At 46.4% G+C, this 20294-nt stretch overlaps 1 protein-coding gene across 2 annotated transcripts in view; it reads left to right on the forward strand.

Annotated features, from left to right (window-relative positions):
• Positions 1 to 7642: 7642 nt before the first annotated feature.
• The window catches only part of LOC114853231 (RNA-binding Raly-like protein), a 53691-nt gene continuing 41039 nt past the window's right edge, over positions 7643 to 20294 (forward strand). The window contains exon 1 of one of the 2 annotated variants that reach the window (XM_029146361.3): positions 7643 to 8867. The gene's annotated coding sequence lies outside the window, so the exon portion shown is untranslated. The remainder of the gene's footprint in view (positions 8868 to 20294) is intronic. The other variant, XM_029146362.3, reaches the window with a different exon arrangement.

Below are 20294 nucleotides of genomic sequence, written 5' to 3' on the forward strand. Positions count from 1 at the left end.
TAACTTTTTACTGATGTGTGACCTTGTCCATTCTTCTTGTTGTTGTACTTTCAATGTGAATATGTGAAACATGAATTCATCTTCAGTCCATCACTCTCTGATTTGTTGTTAGAAAACATCAATACAGAGTCAGCGTCATACTGCAGAAGTTCTGCTAATAAACCGTCACCCACAGACTCGCATGCGTAGATTCCTCCAGACAATTGATTATGTGACAACAAAATCTGTTTTAAATTGCAATTAATTAATAAAATTTGTGACATGAAGCTTCTTTTAAATTGTTTTACTTGGTTCACTGCTTTGTATGAAGGTGTCAGGAAAAATGCCCAAAAACAAAACTAATTACCAAAAGTGCAGATTGTGTCTGGTCCCAGCGCAGCAGGAACATGACATGCAGGACTAATTAATTATCAGCTTACTGCAACCAGATCCCGACTGTCGGCTCCTCCATCGCGGCTCTGGCAGCAGTAATTAAACGGATCTTCATGTGTGTTTTGTTTCACATTTGTAATGTAACTGTGATGAATATTTCGGCCTACGGCGCGTCAGTTCACATGAACGTTCTGATGAAGGAATATGCGAGACGGCGATGATTACAGGAATCAAGCAAAAAAGAACAACGCGCTTCCTGAATCCAGAGGTTTGTAAAACAGTGTCAGAGCTCGTTTGCTTCTGCTGCTCCTTTATTGTGGGGAGGGTTTTGCCACAGTGTGATTAATGATTAAATCATGGGAATTTGCATAATGTTCTACAAAAGTGTTTAAGTGAGAGATTAAATTAATAATAGCAGAGCAAATGCTTCAGAGCAGCCTCTGTTCTCACATATCGATGTGAAGAACGTTGAATTCTGTTTAGTGAAGCTGTGATGAGCCTCGACGCCCATCAGCTGCTGTTCTGCATGTAGCATCGTAGCTTCTTCCAGGTGAATCCATGCTTCAAAACCCAACTGTCTTTTTCCCTCGCACGCTTTGACATCAGGTGTAATTTTTAAAAACCCAGCTTCTTCCACGCGACTTGCTAATTAGATGCAGGCTAAGCCTTCTGTGTGAGGCTTATACTTTGGGAGCATCATTAACATTCATGCTCGTTGGCATCTATGCTACGAGTCCCACGTGAGAAGGTGCAGGAGTTCTCGTCTCAACCAGCTGTTTATGCAGAGAGGAACCGAGCCACAGTCAGCAAAGACAAAAACAGCACTGTCCTCCGCTGAATTCCACGGCATGTTTCATGGGAGATTACTTTACATTTATCCCTGAGATTAAACTAAAACCTGTCAAACAGTTCACAGAAATGGAAACTGATGGAAGGACTGTGGCTGGAAAACATTTTTGATAGAATTGAAGAGTATTTTGCGAGATCAGATGATTTTGGGTAAATAATTTTGTGCAGATGAATAACTCGTGCGTTTATACATAATCACTAATAAATTTGCCTGTTTTGCTTTCAGAACCCAGCCATTAATTAGACGTTATATGCTTGAATTAAACTCAGTTAAGAAACAACTTTTGTTTCATTTAGTCGTTTTTGCTTTTTCCAAACTGTGGTAACAGAAGAGCCCGAGGTAACGCTGGTGCAACAATTACTACTAGAATGAGTAATTCATTGTTGTCTCTTTGAGAATTGCTTTTGTAAAATTGGTCCCAAAAAAGCAAAACCACAAAGATGTTAGAAAAGCTGATATTCTGTCACATTATTTTCACATTATTTCTCAACCAAATGTCTTGAAAGTATAAGGACAAAACTAGGACAGAGGTTGTTTTCTCCCCTATAGAAAACTAACACATACAGTATATAGATTTCTGATTCTGAATGAAAATGATTCTGATTCTGTCACGCCTCACCTTTCTTTTCTTCACCTTTACAGGGCCTGAGATATTGTTTTGAAACTCTGCTGCTTTGGCCATTTGAATGGTGTCACAGCAGCGTGATCCTGCGAGTCTAAGTCGCCCCCCAGGAAAACAGCAGCACCGCGGGCAGAGCGTCACCCGGCCAAGAGGTCTGCTCTGGCCGCGAGGCCGAGGCGCCGGAGGCACCACACGGGCCATTCGCTCCCACTAAGGTTGAGCAGGCGGGGGACGAAGGCGAGGGCGAGGACCCCTGGACGCTGCAGGATGCGTTCCAAGCCACCGGCGACTGGGAAGAAGCCTGTTCACTGCTGGGAAGAAACACCTGCACTGCACAAACTCCAGCGAGACGTCCATCAGGTCCTCCTGTCCTGTATCAATGCACTGCAGCGCTGGAGAAAGGGCAAAGCGTGAGGCAGCGTGTAAACCAAGCCGCCGCCGTGTCTTTATGTTAATTATCAATCAAAGGGCAGAGTCTCATCCCACGGTGCTCCCGGCCGTGCGGCCGTGTAGAGTCCTGTTCCGCGGTCGCAAAGGTCATCCTGCCCGGGCGCGTCTGGCAAATGGAAACGTCCCCGTGCAACGTGACAATAATGTGCCTGCTGTTAACAAGCTAAGTACAGCCGGCGTCCACGCATCTGCTCGCAGAGACCTTCTGACTCCTGCTTCCTTCCTTCTCGCGCTCCAGCGGCGATGGAGCTGCGCCACTGTTTACCTCCCTCTTCAAAGCCAATTATTTTGTTCATCAGAATGTAACGACGTGAGGGTTTTCTTTTTTTTTTTTACTGTCTTGTCAGTGACTGAGAGCAATTAATTCGATGCCGAGGCCGAAGTTTTCCTCAGGACTCGAAGCGTCGCTACTTCGTACGACGGCTCGGCAGTGAGCTGTCAATAAAGAGCCCGGTCCGAGTCCGGTCCGAGCCCGGTCCGAGTCCGGTCCGAGCCCGGTCCAAGCCCGGTCCGAGTCCAGTCCGAGCCCGGTCCGAGCCCGGTCTGGTCGCTGCTGCACGCTCGTCTTGCTCTTTGACTCTCTGCCAGCGTCGGAACCTTTGACTCGTCAATTCCTACTTTTGTTTATCTCACTTGACAGGCCATCAAAATGGGAATTAGTGGGAGGGGAAGGTACGGCGGCGTTGGTGAATACAGAACGCTGGTAATTGGGTCTTATTTTACAGGCAAACATCACAGAACAGACGCGCCTCTGTTTGCATGAGAATTACAGCTGTTGACTCTTATTTTGACGGGAACCACTTTGACTATTGGAGTCCAGCACCTGTTCAGTGTGCTGTTTAACAACCAAAGGCAGTCTACATGGGTAAAGACATGGTGGCTTCTGAAATGAAATGTATTCACCCACTCAACACGTATGAAGATGATTTACTAAAAAGTATGGATTCATAAATCAAGTCCTGATTTGAGATATTCTCATTATTGTGGCTGCGGTGACTAATACATGGTGAACATCTAGCTCTTCTCGTCTGCCCCGTTGTTTTCAGCAGCATCAAGAAGGTACGAGAAGAAGGCAACAAACATGAGGATTAATTTCCTTCGTTCTCCACTGATCCTCGTTCAAACAATATCACTCCAGGCAATTTAGAAGATTTGGCGCAGCTCCCTTTGGAGCAAGCAAAAGTTTTGTAGAACTCGATTCACATCAGCGTTCGTGCTCTGTGACCTGTAAACACAACGTAAAGTTGTCTCCTGCTTTCATCTCTGCATTCGTACATCATATTTATTGGTGTTTTACACGACACAAACAGCAGAAATCTAATTATCAGGCTTGATTCAGCTTCTAAAGGCTCTTAAGTCTCCACACGATCTGGTTTGTGACTGAAGAAATTGAAGAAATGAGCGAACAAAAAGGACAGTTTATCTCATTTATATTCTCCACTAGTTCTGCCATCTGTTCTATTGCGTACGTCCTCCTTCAACGTATACATGAATCTATAGCTGTGCAGAAACATTCTGGGCCAGCGTGAAATAAATAAGTAAACAGTGGGAACCTCTCGGTGTAATGAAATGCTTTTATCTTCAGACTATGACCAGTGAGTCTCATAAGCTGCAGCTAAAGGTTAGAAAGAAGAACAACGAACGTGGAACGTGCTGCAGCGGAACAAGCACATCCTTGGCCGGATGCAGCAGACGCAAACACATCCGCTATATGAACTAGTCAATTAGTGACATTTTTTAATTTAGAACTAGACATTTTTCCCTCTAGGATTTCAGCCCAGGGAGATTTTCGCAGACATCCCTGATTACTGGTGACAAAACCGAGCAAACAAAGGCTCAAAATACAACAGAACCCCAACTGGGGTATCTGTTTCCAGTGGCACCAGACAAATGAGCGTGCCCACACAACAGCAGCTGGGCACAATGAAAGGGGCTGATTACGTGCTGAGTAGCTGGAGGTGTGCAACCTTTCCCCTGTAACTCTTCAACTAACAGACCGTGGGCTCCAGACCCCTCTGGCTTCTTCCCTCACATCCTGCAAGCTTAAAAAAGCTTTATGGAGACAGCACAAATGCCTGTTTGATGAGCAACCGGTGTCGATGCCAGCCTAACAAACAGCAGCAGAGCAAATGCCGCCCCGTGTTTTGCTTGTGGGACGTTTAAAATGAGGCGGTCACAGCAGGAAGCTGGCTTTGATGGCGCGTACTGTAGAAAGGGAACCTGTACGGCAGCGTTAAACAATGCTAATGCTAAACGCTTTAAAGATTATGGAAGGAACAAAAGCAGTAAAGAGCCACCAATTTTCCAATTAATTGACGTATAACTGGTCGGACGTGTTCAGAGCTCAGCTACAAGCACAGCTCACACAAACAACCTCTCAGATATGGATGAATCTTTGTATTTTCCAGTGAACCTTATTTTTTACTTATTTAAATGAGGATGTTTTCATCTTTGTTGCACTTTCAGTTCCCTTTTCATTATATATAACATCAAATAACCTCAATTTAACACAAATTGGAGGCATTCAGCGTTTGGATGCTGCACTTTGAGGTACACTTTATTTTATTGTACACTATATAATTCTCGTACCTCCAGCCCTAGGTTTATAAATGTAAACCATTCATTGTAATAGGCATGAAATCCCCTTACAGTCATGTGTGCACACTCTATTTATTTTTGATTAAAACACCCCACTCAATTTCTGCCGACTCCTTCACAAAATGGTAATTAAAGAATACGAATCCTCTCATTGCTTTAATAAAGGAGAATTTATTCAGTCCATTTTCTTTGTATTGCAAACAGGATCTCGTGCCCCGCTGCCACGCGCTGACGTCAACGTTCATCCAATTGACCGCAAAATAATTGCACAAGACATAAAAGGAGGGGGAACATTATGCTGTGCAGCATATTCTGCTTTTTGTAACGTCGCGCTCGCAGAAGTCACGGACATCCCTCCTTTCATTAACGCTGAGCATCACAAGGTGTGACTGCATAACTGAACCTCGCTCAGAAATCGGGGGTTTATTTTTGCTTTGCACGAATCGCTCAGCTTCTTAATAACTTACTAGCAAATATTGATTAATGCACTGCGAAAGGAAACACTTTGGATTTGTGAAAAGGCCCAAAAGCCCAAATGTTTGGAGCCCTGCCTGTGATTAGCTCTTCATGGCCAACGGCAAACTGCGGCCATTCCACTGTGCCTGACTACTGGGGATTTTATACTAGGCAATGAATTGAATAATTTTAGCCTCATATCTTATTTAATTTGTGAAACAGCCAGTGGCTACTATGCCGAGGTTTGGGTTAGAACGGAGTCAGAGAAAATGATTATTTTTGTTGTCTCTGGCTGCTGATCACCCACAGAGACCTGCATCATGTCCGAAGGCTGATATGACTGATATTTCCTATTTCTGCTTTAACCTTGTGAGTCTCTTTCTGCTGCACCGGACGCGCTAATAAAGAGAGCCAGTCAAGACCTCAGTGTGCCTTGCTATAAGCATGACCATTTCCTCCAGCTTTACCATCACACATGTATAAATCATGTCATGTCAGACCTAAATCCTTTATTTTCCCCTTATATCTTCCACAACATGCACTGAAAGTGATGAATCTGGATTAACCTGGGGAAAAGCTTGCTTTTAATCCAAATGACTCTCAATAAGATGTCAAGCATTTGCCATAGTCTAATACAAGGTGTGGTATTGGATTATAAGGAATTATGCTGTCTGCCTTTTAATGATACCGTTTTGTCACCTCTGATCTGCGCCTGTATTGGCACCATCTCTATCTGTTTGCTCTCCAGTTTTAAAGTCAGACCTCTGCAGCTCTCTGAATCACCGCCGTGATGGCGGGTTAGGCAATAACGCCCGCAGGCTTCGATAATTACAGTCTGACATGCTCTGCATGGCAACACGCTGGCCGTCAAGTCCAGTTTACGCACACGGAGACCGATGTGCTGTGACAATGTTGATGTATAACACCAAATGAGAGGAACTGTACAGTAGATTATGGGGCCAAAGCAGCTCCAGTCCTGATGGATGCATGGAAATAGAGCTAAACACTGAGCGGTACAAGTGTCAGATTTACCTTTAAGGAAAGTTTGATCACTGTTCTTCGACACCCAGTGTGTTCTTTAGTGACTGTAAAGCATTTTACATTGTGGTTCCCAAAGGCTTGGATGTGATCTGAAAAGTAAATTAAATTAGACAGTGCTTAAGGTGGAGGCAGTGCACCGACCGTGGTTATGATGAATGAATGGTGACAGTTGTCTCCAACGCTGTGTGCAACATGAATTTGTGCTGAATTTTGTCTGACAACTGCAGCCAGACGCTAATGCATCAATAACACATTATTACTTTCCTGTCCTGCACAATCAACCATAACCTACATTTCTTAGGTGTGTTTATTTAACAAATGAGCGTGAGGCAGAGTGGGGGTTCATGCAGGTGTTATGAATCTAATACACCATTTAAACCTATATCTGAGCGTAATCTCCTTCTGGATTCTGGACCACCAGGAAATAAATCTCAGTTTCTGTCTATGTTACCCAAAAGTATTCACACCCTCGAATCCATTCACTCATAGAGATACTGCTCTATATATCCAATAACAGATTGGACTCAGAGCTTTCTACAAGACAGTTTACTGCTGATGGTTGTTATCCAGTTCGTTAATGGCCATCATCTGACACCTTGAGTCCACATACTCTAGGATTAACCCTGTAGTAGTGGATATAGAAGATTCTGGACGTAGCCTGTAATAATCTGTGCAGCCATTAGTTGTGTGTTGTTTCTTTTTAACAGTTTCAGCACCATGGACAGCGACCACGCATGTGGTTGCCTTTACTGCTGTGCAGGATCTTCATTTCAGCACCGTGGACAGCTCTTAAAGACGTGACACTGCTGGATGTTCTTAGAAGAAAACCACCGGCTGCGCGTCACACTACATTTGTCTTCTTTCAATCAGTTTCATTTCTATCAATGGAAGATGGCTAGCGACCATCACATAATTGTTAAAGTCTTGCTAAATTGTATGAGTAACGTAAAGTACTACAATGTCAAAGCCCATAGATAGACCCATAGGATTAGTATCAGTATGTGGCACGTAACTGGGACACAGCTGGCGATACTATTTCCTTCTAAATGCCACAGTGCTCCTTAAGTTTCAGCCCCGTGGAGGCAGGATTGTGTAACATAATTAGTGTCATTCCTGCATTTCCCCATTCCTGCATTCTGTTTCAGCGGCGCAGGCAGATACGGGTGATTGTCTGTCATATCAGCCAACGATCGGCGCCGTGGACGGGGCTGGCGTGAGATGACGGCTCTGATACTGTTGCTAGTTCGTCGCGAATGTGCTCCGCTGCCTCGTCTTCGGCAGCATGGGGCAGCGCTGCGTGTTATTACGAGTGTGATGCAGCTTCCCTCCGTTCCGCGTGCTACCCCACTGTAATACCCCACCCTCGTGCCGCTTTATTTCATTATTTCCTTCTTACGATCAGAAACACGCAGTGCATAAAAGCCCGTGCGTCCACGGAACGGAACGGAAGCATGACCGGATCCCGCCGCGTCGCTGACACCGAGTGGGCTCTGCATCTTTAAAATAGCCAAAGAAAAACACACGGGCTGCTCGGTCATAACTGTGGGATGATAAGGACTACCTCTTTTTTACTTTTGGAGAGAGCCAAGCCGTTAGGAGAGCATTCAGCATCAGCTGTTCAACACTGGTCTCTCATTGCTGGAAGTCGGGGCTGAATCAGTCACATGACAGAACTGGAGGCAGAGATCTAGAGAAAAGGCACAGCATTCCGGCTTGCACCGCCATACTGTATTTTGAGCCATATCACATTTTTATTGCAACATTTTACTCCCGCTCGGTGAGTACATTTCCAATGGCTTTTTTGTAACCATTTTTGTCTTTTTAATTGCCCCCTTTTTTATTTTTCCTCCTTTTGCTGGTGTTTGAATTGAGCATTGACATGGTTGTTTTGAGCGTTTTTCACGTCCAGGCTTCAAGTTTTTAGCATGCAGTTATTCAGATGGAGAGTGCCAGGAGGGTAAACGCGGTGCGTAATCGGTCTTGAGAAAGCTTTTACTTGCTTGCAGTTTTGTTTCGAGGGGTCAAAACCAAGCAGCTTTTGTCAGTATTGAGATTTTTCAAACAATTATTGGTGGTTTTGAAACATTTTTAATTTTTTTTGTTTCTGTCGACTTTTGCTGTTGCTATGCTTTGGTTTGCATTTTGCAGTGGTGTTTGTTGCCTTCGAGTTTTGTGATTTTGATGTCTCGGTGGATCCCACCGATCAAACCCTTGCTTTTACTTTGTTCCTCTTTTCTTTGTAACAAAAGGGAGTCATTTTTAAAAACCCGATGACATTTTAACGTGATACTTTTCTTGCAGCTGAGCACACAGGTTTGTTGTTTTTGTGTGGCTGTGTCAAGTATTTTTGGATTGGATGTTATCGCTTTTTGACTAGATGATGCTGGGTGGACGAGGGGAGTTTTTAATCTTGAGGGAGTTCAATGCGTTTTTGTTTTCTGTGTCAACGAGGATGAACAGACATTTTCCCCTTTGCAGGTATATTACATGAGTGCTGTATTTACAATAAAGTACAAGGTGACAGAAATATGCACCTGTGGCTGACGTGTTATTTCGCCAGGCTGGCAAAATTGGCTCATTAGAGAAGGCATTCTTTATCAATGTTATCTGAAGGTTACCTGATGTGATCGATGTGTGCGTAACGCTTCGTGGGAACCGACGTGTTCAACAATTCAAGACGAAAAATAAAAAGGGACGCGGATCGCGCGCAGGTCGTTAGAGCACCGCGTTTTCGTGGCGTTGAGTTCAACAGCCCTCGAGCTGTCGCAGCCGAGGGATGAACGTAAGAAGCCGCTGTACATTCAGGTGCCTCGGGCGGCTGCACTGTGGCGACTGTAGCGACCGTTCACATATAAAGTATCCAAACTCCCTCCGTGCATCGGCTCGCAGCGGCGGACGTAACAGTTCCCATTTGCTGCAGCGGGCGAGTGTGTGAACTGCAGTAGCCTGTGCAGCCAAGTTGGAAAAACGCAATTAGGAATACCGCAGTTGGCAAGTTGAGTGATGTGGATCTTGACACCTAAATCAGAGGTGTAGGCCTGGATTCATAAATCCTCTTGTGCTTGTCCAACCTGAGCTTGCAGGAAATGAATGGAGCTATTGACAGGACAGGAGGAGAGCTGGAGGAGAGCAAATGCATCCAGGAGGTTTCACTTGCTTTTGGAAATGTGCTGCAGGGCAGTAAAACTTGTATACAGATGCCACGGAAGCCTGGAGGAGGGCAGAGGTCATGAGTCGTTACTGGGAATGTTTATCGGCACTCTCTGCAGGCTCCGCTCCCGCCGTGGGCTGCTTCAAGCAAGTCTAACATCACGGCCCTTCGTGAACTTCTCCCGAGTTCAAGCAAATGAGCGCGAGGGCAAAACTGGTTTTCAGCTAAATGAGTGAAGGCGTTAAACACAAGCTGGTGCTTTTTGTGATGCCATCAGTTTGCTTCGCTGGGTACATATGTACGGTCTCCCTTTCACAGAACACAGGCTCATCTGGGTAATTTGGCCGGTCTATAAAGTGTGTGAGGTCGGGCCATTAAGTTTGAGGGTAGATTGTTAAGTCCTAGTGTGGTCAAACAGGCTGTCATGGTAGATTAGAGTCAGTGGGATGCGATGTGGTCAAAGTGGATATTTATAGACTCGCTGGAACAGGAAGGCAGAACATGCATCATACATTAACAAGCCCTGTGATTATAGTGGGTCTGGTCACAAAGCAGATACTGTAGCTGCAGTGACATGAGTTAGACGCAGACACGCGCACGTGTCTCAGTCTTGACAGTTTTTGTTGTTGTGAATTTCTATTTGCTTTCATTCTCGCGCAGACGTTCGCCGCCTTGTCGTTCCTCACATTTGGCCCATGGTTCGTTTTTGATTTTCCTCCAGAAGCAACGCTGCAGATCTGAAAAAGCCGCTGAACTGATCCACTCATTAATAATGAATCACGCTCAAGTGTTAACAGTAAGTCGCTGGCTGAAAGAATGTCTTTAATTCCAAGGTTCTTATATTTGGCCTCGAACCAAAGCAGCTCATTGAGTCTTTAATTTGATTTCAGCGGCTTCTTCAAGGCAACACACTTTCCTCCAGTTCGTCTCTGCAGAATTAAACACAAACAATCAATCAAGCCGAGGTTTTGTAGGTCTTCAGCCGTGCTCGTGCTTGTCTGTTGGTAGCATCTCGATTAAAAACTCATTTCAGTTCACTTCAAGTAGATATATTCAATTCACTCCCTCCAAACCTCACACTGCTGAATCACGACCCACCAACATGTCTCCCCGCCCCATTAAGCGGTATTTCTACTACAGCCGAGGACGTCTCTCCCGCTAAGCCTTGTGATGGCTTCTATTACGTCCTGCGGTGCCGTGTCTCCCCTCCAGGCAGGTTTCCTGTTATCTGGGCCGGGCCAGACCTGCGCAGCAGAATATACACGATAGCTATTTCTGCTACCACAAAGAGAAACATCACACGGGAGCAGCTGGCCTTGTGCTGGTGCGTGTACGCCTGTTGGATTCAGTGGAAGACCATCGCGTGAAGTGAGCCTCTCACTGGTTTTGGAATGAAGTTGGTCAAGAACACCCATGAGTAACGTACACTGTAGTGTTTTTACATTTGTGTAGTTATTATGGTCTGCTGGGTTTAGCATCACATGCTAGAAACACCTACCTACTGTAGTTAATAAGATGAAGCATCTTCTTGGATAATATGTAGAGAAGAAGCCAACTTTATGATGAGTGATCGTAGGACAATCAGAGGTTCTGTGCAATTGTGTTTTACAGTCAAGCTGCTGCAAAGGGATGAATTATAGAAGCTTAAGTAGCGAGGTTTCCATCAGGCCTTTTCTTCTCATAAGTGCACTGAAGTCGTTTAAAGTTTGGCTCCACAGCATTCTTTTATAACCTGCCATCAGCTGAATGTATAGCACCTGCAAAGTCAATCTAAAGTTTACAATCGCATTTCACAGTTTTTAAGAGCTGGTTGCAAAGGTCTCGTTCCTGCGCCCGACTTCATCCAGGAGAAATAAAAGATTCCTCTTTAGTTCAAATAGGATTCAACTCCAAGGACACGGTTCTGGTTTCAGACAACGGCGAGACACAATAGAGACAATGAAATAAAAGTCATCTGCGTTTATATTTATTTTTTCACATCACTTTAAAAAAAACATGTAGACATTAGCTGTTTTTATTCATCTTCTGATGGTTTAAAAGCATGAGGAGGAGGTTGAGATGCACATTGCAGGTTTGAGAACTTGTCCAGTCATTCGCTGCTTTTGCTTTGAGATGCTACAGTAGCGAAACATCAAAACATCCTCTGTCTGTATATGTACGAGTACACAGAAGCCGGACTAGCGTTTCCATCAGGGCTGCTGTCTTCGTGCCCCCTCCCCGCTCGTTAACACATAAACAGCTTACCTTTGGTGTGACTCATTCTGCTGAAGCAAGTGTTAATTACTTTACTGTCCTTTTCTGAGCTGTTAATTTGATAAGTGAGGGGATCTCACACTTGATATTCTGGGCAATTAAACCCGTATCTGAAGAATAGGGTCAGGCCGAATGACTTTCCAGCGTCTATTATGGGAACAATCTGAATTATGGTGCGTCACCTTAATGGGTCTTGTGCAGTGGAATAAGACCTCAATGTATTCTAAGAATGTCTGAGTCCTTTCATTACCGCTTGGTCTGGAGTTTGTTGAGAACATGTTGAAGACATTAAGAGAAAGCAATGGTGCTTTGACTAAATCTCCTTTTATGTGAGCTTTGATTAAAATGACAGAAAAGAGGACACTAAGCCAGACGCTAGGAGCTGCGTGTGCAGGGGTTTGTGGAAGGACTAATTCACACCAGTGATTCTGGGGCTCTTGTTTTATTGGCCGTCCTGTTTCTGTGAGGAGACACCGGTTCAGTCGCACAGAGCCTTGATCCAGGCTTCTCAGCCACATATCTGATTTGTCTCAAGTGTTTGTGTGACATTCGCTGAGAAGTAAACAAAGTCAGAATAGAAAAGAGGCAGAGGAGCAGCGTGAGGGCTTGAAGAGCAGGTGGCGGAGGCCTCCAGATGCTGCGAAGAAGCAGTGAAGCAGATAATGTCCTGCCCAGATTACCTCGGGGACCCCGATTACAGTGGAGCGTCCTCATCTGGGTCAGCTCCGAGCTGGTTCTGCAGCGATCAGCTGTTCTCGCTGTCGCCCCGCTCGCCTCAGCTGTCTCTCACCTGCCCGTGACCAGTCGTGGAAACATTGACACGGTAAATCCCAGTCTCCACAGACATGATGGGCTGCAGAGCACGTGCTGTGCGGCGTCAGGCGCAGCTCGGCGCCTGTGCAGATGTTCTATATGCGTGCAGGCGCTTTTACAGCATGGGGGGAGGACGGAACGGGCCCACTGGGCCCAGAGGCGGAGCGCGTCAGAGGATCCGTGGACAGGCTGGTTGTGACTTTTCTCCGCCCTGTCTGCGTGAACAGAGTCAGGTCACGTCACAAAACAATATCTGCCGGCTCGGACAAAGGTAAAAACGCTCCGCGCGCTTCACTGTCACAGCTGCCGACTTAAATGTCCAGCACAGAATGTCGTCTTTGTGTAGATTAGAAGGAATCCGTTCAGCATATTCATTGCACCGTCGTCTGTCCACACGGCAACACGGAGCAAATCCATGCATGCGGTCGTATCCTGAATAGATATTTCAAGGAGATGGAGCCTGAAACAGAGATATTACAACACAGAGGCATCTTGACTCACATGCTCGCCGGGATCATGACCTCAATTTTCAGTGTCTGCCACTAGGAAAGCACAGGTGCACTCAAGGAGAGACGGCTAGCTGGCTAGCTGGCTATTGAGTTTGTGTATCCCCGAGGGCAGGAACGTGTCCAACGAGCAAACCTTTTATGTGTCTCTCCACAAACGCTTCGCTCTGAGGGAGCGAGGGACTGTTGGTGATGGCGAAAACGCATTCTGCCCCACACACACACCCCCAGTCTGACTGAGCCTGACGGGGAATCCTCACCTGACCGCCATATGGGCAGCCTTTGGGGCTTCGCGTGCTTATTTAAATGGCCCTCGCCTGTCGCAGAGCTGCTTTTTTTCCAACGCTGTTCTTTTACTAAACACGGAGCAGCGCAGAAATGTTTAGCGCCGGCGGTTTATCAGTATCAGTGACACAAAGTCCGGCCAATAATCCGGCTTGTGCGCGAGCGTGCGCTCCGCAGTTGTACATCACAGTTAGGGTTGCATGCTCCCCAGACTGAGATTAGGAACGGCTCATGTCCGTGTGATTACACTCTAAATCTGAATTTAAAAAAAAAGACATCTGTCTCACTAAAATGTGGCCGCACTCGCCAGTGCACACAGGAGTAAAAATAGATGTCCCATCATCTAATTCCCCACTTATCCTCAAAAAGCAATCTTCTCCTGAAACATTAATAGCTTGTTGACATCGCACAATGAGCCGCAGTCTATCAGGTGGCGTGTGTAAATAAGGCTTCATTCCCATATTGATTTCTCCTCCAGGTTTTGACATCAGAGGAAATCAGGCAGCTCATTGACGTGAGCTCTTGCGGGAACCAGTGGCTACTGCATCCTTCATTCACTTCCTCAAATAGACATCATGAAGCTAGTATCAACACTGAATAAGGACGTGCTTTAGATTCAGACCTTGATTGTCAAGAATCTGAAATGATCTTCAATTTATTACGAAGCTCAGTGAAGTGTTATTGATTTTTTTGGTGGTTTCCAGCTCAGCGTGGAGATCCAGAGACGTGGAAGTAGGGATGAAAGGATCACATGTAGAACACAGCTAGCGTAGCTCTGTCCACATCCAAATCTAGCCGCCGCCTCTAAAGCTGCAGCCGAAGATTTGACTTTCAAAAAGCTTAAATGAGTGTGATTTCCAAAATGTCAAGCTATTCACACAACGCTGGTCTCAGCTATTTATTCACTCATTTCCATTTCAATTAAAATTAAAGGTGTAAAATAATCAGAATTCAAAACCAACATGTGAGTTTGAAGGTGTTTCATCCCAGGCTCTGACTCAACAGCCTGTGACCACCTTTTCGGGGGGAGTTAGCGAGAAGTAACTGTAAAGAAAATCCATTCCTGTCACTTCCTGTCAAGCCGCTGGACGACTGTGAATACATTTGTCACCGGTAGATGTGAAGTCAGTGTGAGCTGCAGTGCAGGTAGAACCAGCATCTGGTACCGGCTGAGCCGACCTGGCGCCCGCTCGGATCCTCAAAGACACCTGTCGATGGCATCATGAGGGGACGCGAACGTACCTGTAATTATGTAATCAGACTGACACATTACATATGTAAATGACATTAATTGCAGACACGGGTTTGAAATATTAATTCCCATTAGTCACATCGTTTAGGCAGGGATCTCCTCCCGGCGCGTGTAATCATGAACTAATTAGGTCACTCATCGCAAGTTGATACAATTTGAAAAGCAATTTCGGTTCCCAATTAATTATTCACTAAGAGAATGAAACTAATATGTGATGCCAATGTGTCAAGCAAGAGTGAGAATACAAGCGACGCTGGATGTGTTTGCAGAGCTGCATGGGGGGTGATGGGGGGTGGGGGTGATGATGACGCTTTAGGTTCATCTGCGCTGCCATAATAAAACAGCAGCATTTTCTTTCTGTGTGGCAAACATAAACGCGCCATTATCACACCTTAAACGCGTTCGCTCACACAAACCCACAGGAGTTTGAATAAACAGAACAGAGCGCAGCGGCAGAGAATGTGAGCAAACATCATTTAGAACTGAGGAGAACGCAGAAACAATCAGATTGGCCCTAAATGAAGCCAACGCCGACACGGGGTGAAACACGACCATTTTAAATAGCACATTTGAGCTTCGTCGTGTCCTAGAAGCTGCTGCTGCTTGTTGACGTCTGGCCCCGTTTAGCTTCAGGCGGGTTCACAGCAGAACCGGGTTCTGACAAGGCTCCTGCACCTTCACAGCGCGTCTTCACCTCCTCCGTCCGTCCGTTCCGGGATCACGTTCCGCTGCCAGGCTGATTATTTAGCTGCGTGTCGCTCTGTCGCCCCCTTTGTCCGCTGGCGAGGCTCTGCCGCCGCCGTCCAAGCGCTCCGGACGGCAGCACGTCGACAGATAAGACTCGGGTCCAGAATGAAACAATGAGGGGTTGAAGGCGATTGACCTGCCAGACGCAGGTTCACGCCAGCTCCTCCTCGTGGAAGTAAAATCGCTTTATGACAAAGTTGAAACAAATGTGAACTAAATACATGTCATTCTTCAGATTAATGTGACGTGTGAGCAGCATATGGACGGCGCCTACAATGACCATGTAAATGTTTACACAGCTGTAAAAACATAAAGTTAGTTCTCACAGAAACGGGAACAAACGCCTCTGGGCTTTATTTCTCGCCTTTCATTTTCCTTTTTGTTATTTATATCACACTGTTACCAGCTGTTAGTGCAGATGGGCAAAGCACCAAGCAATTTAGCTCCATCCATTCCTGCGCGAGCACAAAAGGCGCGGCGCGCGGCCTTTCTCCGTCGCCGTCTAGCTTCAGCTGTCTCGTCTAACCCCGTTCCCCCTCCGCCTCTTTTGTGGAGAACTCCGTCCTGCCCCGCTTTGATTCTGACGCCAAGATTTGCCAACGTCGGGCTTCAAGTGAGGCCGTTAGCGTCCAGCGGCACAAAGGAGGAGCTGTGGAAAGGTTGAAGGCTCAGTTAAAAAAAGCAAAGAGCGCCGACAGGCCTTAACAGCAGGAGGGGGGGGGGGGGGGGGGGGGGAGGGGGGGCTGAAGGGAGCCACTGTGATTCACTCAACGCGAGATCAATGTTTGGAGAACACAGTGAAATTAGTAGCAGTGTGTTGTGCGTTGCCAGGTTGAGGCCTATTTAGCCAATGCAAAGGCGTGTTAAACATCCAGTCGGTGACTAAAACAGCTGCAGTGTCAGACAGTTCTTACCTGCTACTGGTGATAAGAAGAAACAGCGTGGGCGCCCACGTGGTGGTGGAAGCCCTCACGCAAATCAATAAGAAAGGAAGGAACAGTGCACATATGACTATCGTCAGGTCCCGATATCCTCTATTTTGCTTTCCTAATTTCTAATAATGCTGTTTGACCCGCGCGTCGCTGCTCTGGGTGTGAAGTGCACGAGTGGGAGGACGCGGAGGAGGTCACCTTACTAATATTTGTGCTCAGTCTGAGACTCTTACTGGAGAAATGCGTCAAACCCAACGAGACGCTTTAATCAATTTCCATTCAGAGACTCTACAGGACGTTCTGAAGCGGTCGGCTGATGGAGGACAGCGTGGCCGTGAGGACAGAAGTGACGCACGCCGCAGGAGGCCAGCTGATATGATACTGTATGCATTCACAATTTATTCATAAGTTCCAAGCATCTGCAGCAATATTGAAACAAAACCACATAAACGCGTAATGTAGAGGCAATAGGCATGATGGGAAACGACGCGGGCGCTACGCTAAGCTACGTGCGTCAGCTCTGCTGCGGGTCGCTGTGTTTTCTGATGCCATGCGGATCCTAAACAGGCCGTTACTTCACCCAAGGCGGTGTAGTATCGCCGAGAGCAGGTCCAACAATGCGCCAGAGGGGCTGCTGGGATTGGCTCTGCCCTGCAGACATGCAGAGCTGGACCTCAAAATCAAGACAATAAATTAAATAGGTCCAGTTTTACATTCTGAGCTGAGCGCCACAGAAACGAAGCGGGGCCATCGGCTGTGGGACAGTTTAACTTCACCACACAGCTGCAAATAATCAGCTGTGCTACAGTATTTGATTTAATAGCAGGAAGGTTAATGTGAACTCTACTGTAGGAAGGGAGCCACATGTGCCTGGATCCTTTGTTCAGTCTGTGGCTCCAGCTGCAAACCAGGCCGGCCCCCTCCGTGAAGCCTCAGTCACACAGTAACTCCCCCCGACCTCATCTGCTGCAGATGCATATGCATCGTCGCCCATCGTCTCGAAGCGTGTGTTGATGCCGTTCTGGTCAGAGGCGGAGGCTCTGCCCACGTCTGTGACTGTAAAACCTTGTTTCCCTGAGAAAACGCCTGGAAGCAAAAGCAAAGTGGTAAATATTTTCATCCTGTGCTGAGTAATGACGCCTCATGAAGAAAATCAACATAAATAGGATGCTTTTCTATAGCTTTGTGTTATTGTTCCAACTTTGGGCTGTTCTTACTACACATACTGTATATCTCCACTTATAGTACAAGCAGCCGTGATGGCCGTTCATGAACTGCTCCTGTGCTGCCTACCTGGGTTTCGGGGCAAACAGTGTTGAGTCTGAGGCTTGTCTGCTGCACACACACCACCAGGGGTGCGTTTATTTTTAGCCCCGGCGCTGATTGTGAGATGAGTGATTTAATGGCTGCTGCGAAATTCTAGGAAACTTTGCCCAGTTTGAGACATCACCCCGGAAAGGTCAGCAGGAATTAGTGGAGTGGGAGGGAAACTTAACCTTTCCAGGGGTTGACTGACACGGAGACAGAAGTGCTTTGATTGCAGCCATTGTGTACTCTTGTGTTTGATGATAATTACATATCCTGTTGTTTGCCAGACTGCATAAATATTTCATGAGACCCTATTATGGATTAAGAAAGACTAGAACATTGTTACTGTCGCAGCATTCCTGCAGGATGAAGCAGCCCTGCTAGGTATACATGGCTAATGACCCCCCCCCCCCCCAACCCCCCGACGTCCGTAGCCTTTGGCCCTGACTTTTGCCCTCTCTCGCCGATGGCTGAGTGATCTTCGCTGAAAGAGAAGCAGGATTAAAATTTGGTTTTGCTCAATGGAGCTTTGCAAAAGCTCCTCCCGATCGATGCTAAGCGCGTTGGAAATATGCAGATCACCAGAAGTGGAAGATACTGTAAGGGTTATATTCAGCTCCTTGCCAATAGTTGAAATAAAAGAGCTGTGACGAGTTTAAACAGGGTGCATCATAGGATGAAGACTGGAAAAAGAGCAAACGCGTGGTTTCTGGCAACGTTTCAACTTGCAAACGTGACGATGATGTTCGGCCTCATGCTTTGGGAAAACGCCTGCTGTTGCTGACGTGTAGGCAAAAATAGCATCCTTCAACTGCAGACTCAGCAACCGTATTAGTGGCATTAATCACATCACCTGAGTGTGTTTCTCCGCCGCACAAACACGCGCTCTGTTGCTGTAACATTTCATCACTTCTGTCTATAGACGTCGGCGCAAACGCAGGACGGGAGGCAGCGAAGTGCAGAGTGGCACCGGCATCGCTTTCTGCCTCGTCTGTGATGTTCAATGGAAATTCTTTACAGCGGCAGCCAGAGATTTGAGCCGACTGTATACGCTGCATAGTAAACACGACCCAGCGGCGCAACGCGGCGCACTTCAGCAGTCATATTGATCACTGGCAGAGGACGCGAGCGCGCGGCATCTGGAGACGCAGTTGGGCTTTGATGAACGCGGCCCCTTTGGAGGCCGAGGGCTCGATTCAGCCCAACATTAAGATTTTCTCCCTTTGTGACTCCAACAGAGGAACGGTTTGAAAGCGCCCGTGTGAGGAGGTGCTTTTATAGCCGTTGTTCTCAAACTGTGATACAACAGCTCACAAGCAGCAGTTTACCCCCGTATTGATTTATGGCACACAGGAGGAATGAAGCATAGCGATGTCTGGTGAGGGCACAGCTTTCCATAGCCTTGATGCATTATTAAATATAAACCAGTGTCTGCTTGGTCTGCAATAAAACAATACAGCACATGAAAAATCCACAAAAACACATTAAACGCTCCAAAATTTATGTTTCTAATGATGCAACATGCTCAAAATTCTGTCTGATGACATTCTGTCACCCTGTTCAGAATGTCATCCAGCGCGTGGACTTGGAGCCCGGTTATCTGCTCTGAACCCGACCGATGTCAGCAGATTTGAGTTTGGATCCATCTGACAGAGGAAAAGGGAACCTTGAACCAAATCTACACCTACAGCTGCAGCTGCTCCTCGACGCGAGGCGCTCCACACAGCGAGGCTTCAATCGGGTGCAGGTCAAAGCAGACGCTGTTATCAGCAAAATCTACAGCTGAGCTCAGAGCGATCACAACTATCACAATAGACACTCCTTTTGATCGGAAGCACTGCTTTCAGGGGAGGAGCTTGGTCTATGGAGAAACAAGTGCATCTCAATAATAAGAGCTTAGAAAGGCCAGCGTCTGTCACGTCGACCTCAGCGCTGAAGTAGCGCTGCAACAATAGTGTTTACAGCTGCGTACAACTATAGCAGCAACTGTCATAAAATCGATACGCCGCTCCTTTTCAAGGTTGGACTCGTTGACAGAACCTGGAAACGTGACCTCGGCGAGCGAACGCCGGCGGCTGCGGCATCAGCTGGAATCAGCGATAATCACAGAGGAGCCTGCGCCGCAGTAATAAATAACAGGCCACTCCACTAATTTGATGACTAACACTCGTGTGTATTAGGCCTTACTGTAAATCTGAGCGCACATACAGTCAGACGACTGGATGGCAGGTGGATAAACCCACAGGCGTGTGGGGAGGAATGGACCGGTCCGACCTCGTCGACGCGGGGAAATAGTGGCGTGTTCTCATTTTATTCCACCTTTGATGGTTCCTGCTTTTTGCCTCCTGTTTGTCATTTTCACGTGATCATGAGCTGGTTCCAGCACAGAAGACGTCATTGTCTCATGGTAAGTTTTCACATGGTTCTATTTGAATTTGTAGCTTTTTCTACAGGAGATAATTAGGACTTTTAATTTGTTTACTGTTTTGCTTTTTAAAACCTTGAAATATTCAACATTTAATGACTGAAACTGTTGATAACCCTTTGTGTACAAACACAATGTCACACTATTACAGACGCCCTCACAGCTGATTGAAGGACCTGCTTCACCTGCTTCTGTCTTGTTCCTCACACTGTGTAGGATCCTGATGGATAATC

Source organism: Betta splendens, chromosome 4, assembly GCF_900634795.4.
Source record: "Betta splendens chromosome 4, fBetSpl5.4, whole genome shotgun sequence".
In the NCBI taxonomy this organism is placed as follows: Eukaryota; Metazoa; Chordata; class Actinopteri; order Anabantiformes; family Osphronemidae; genus Betta; species Betta splendens.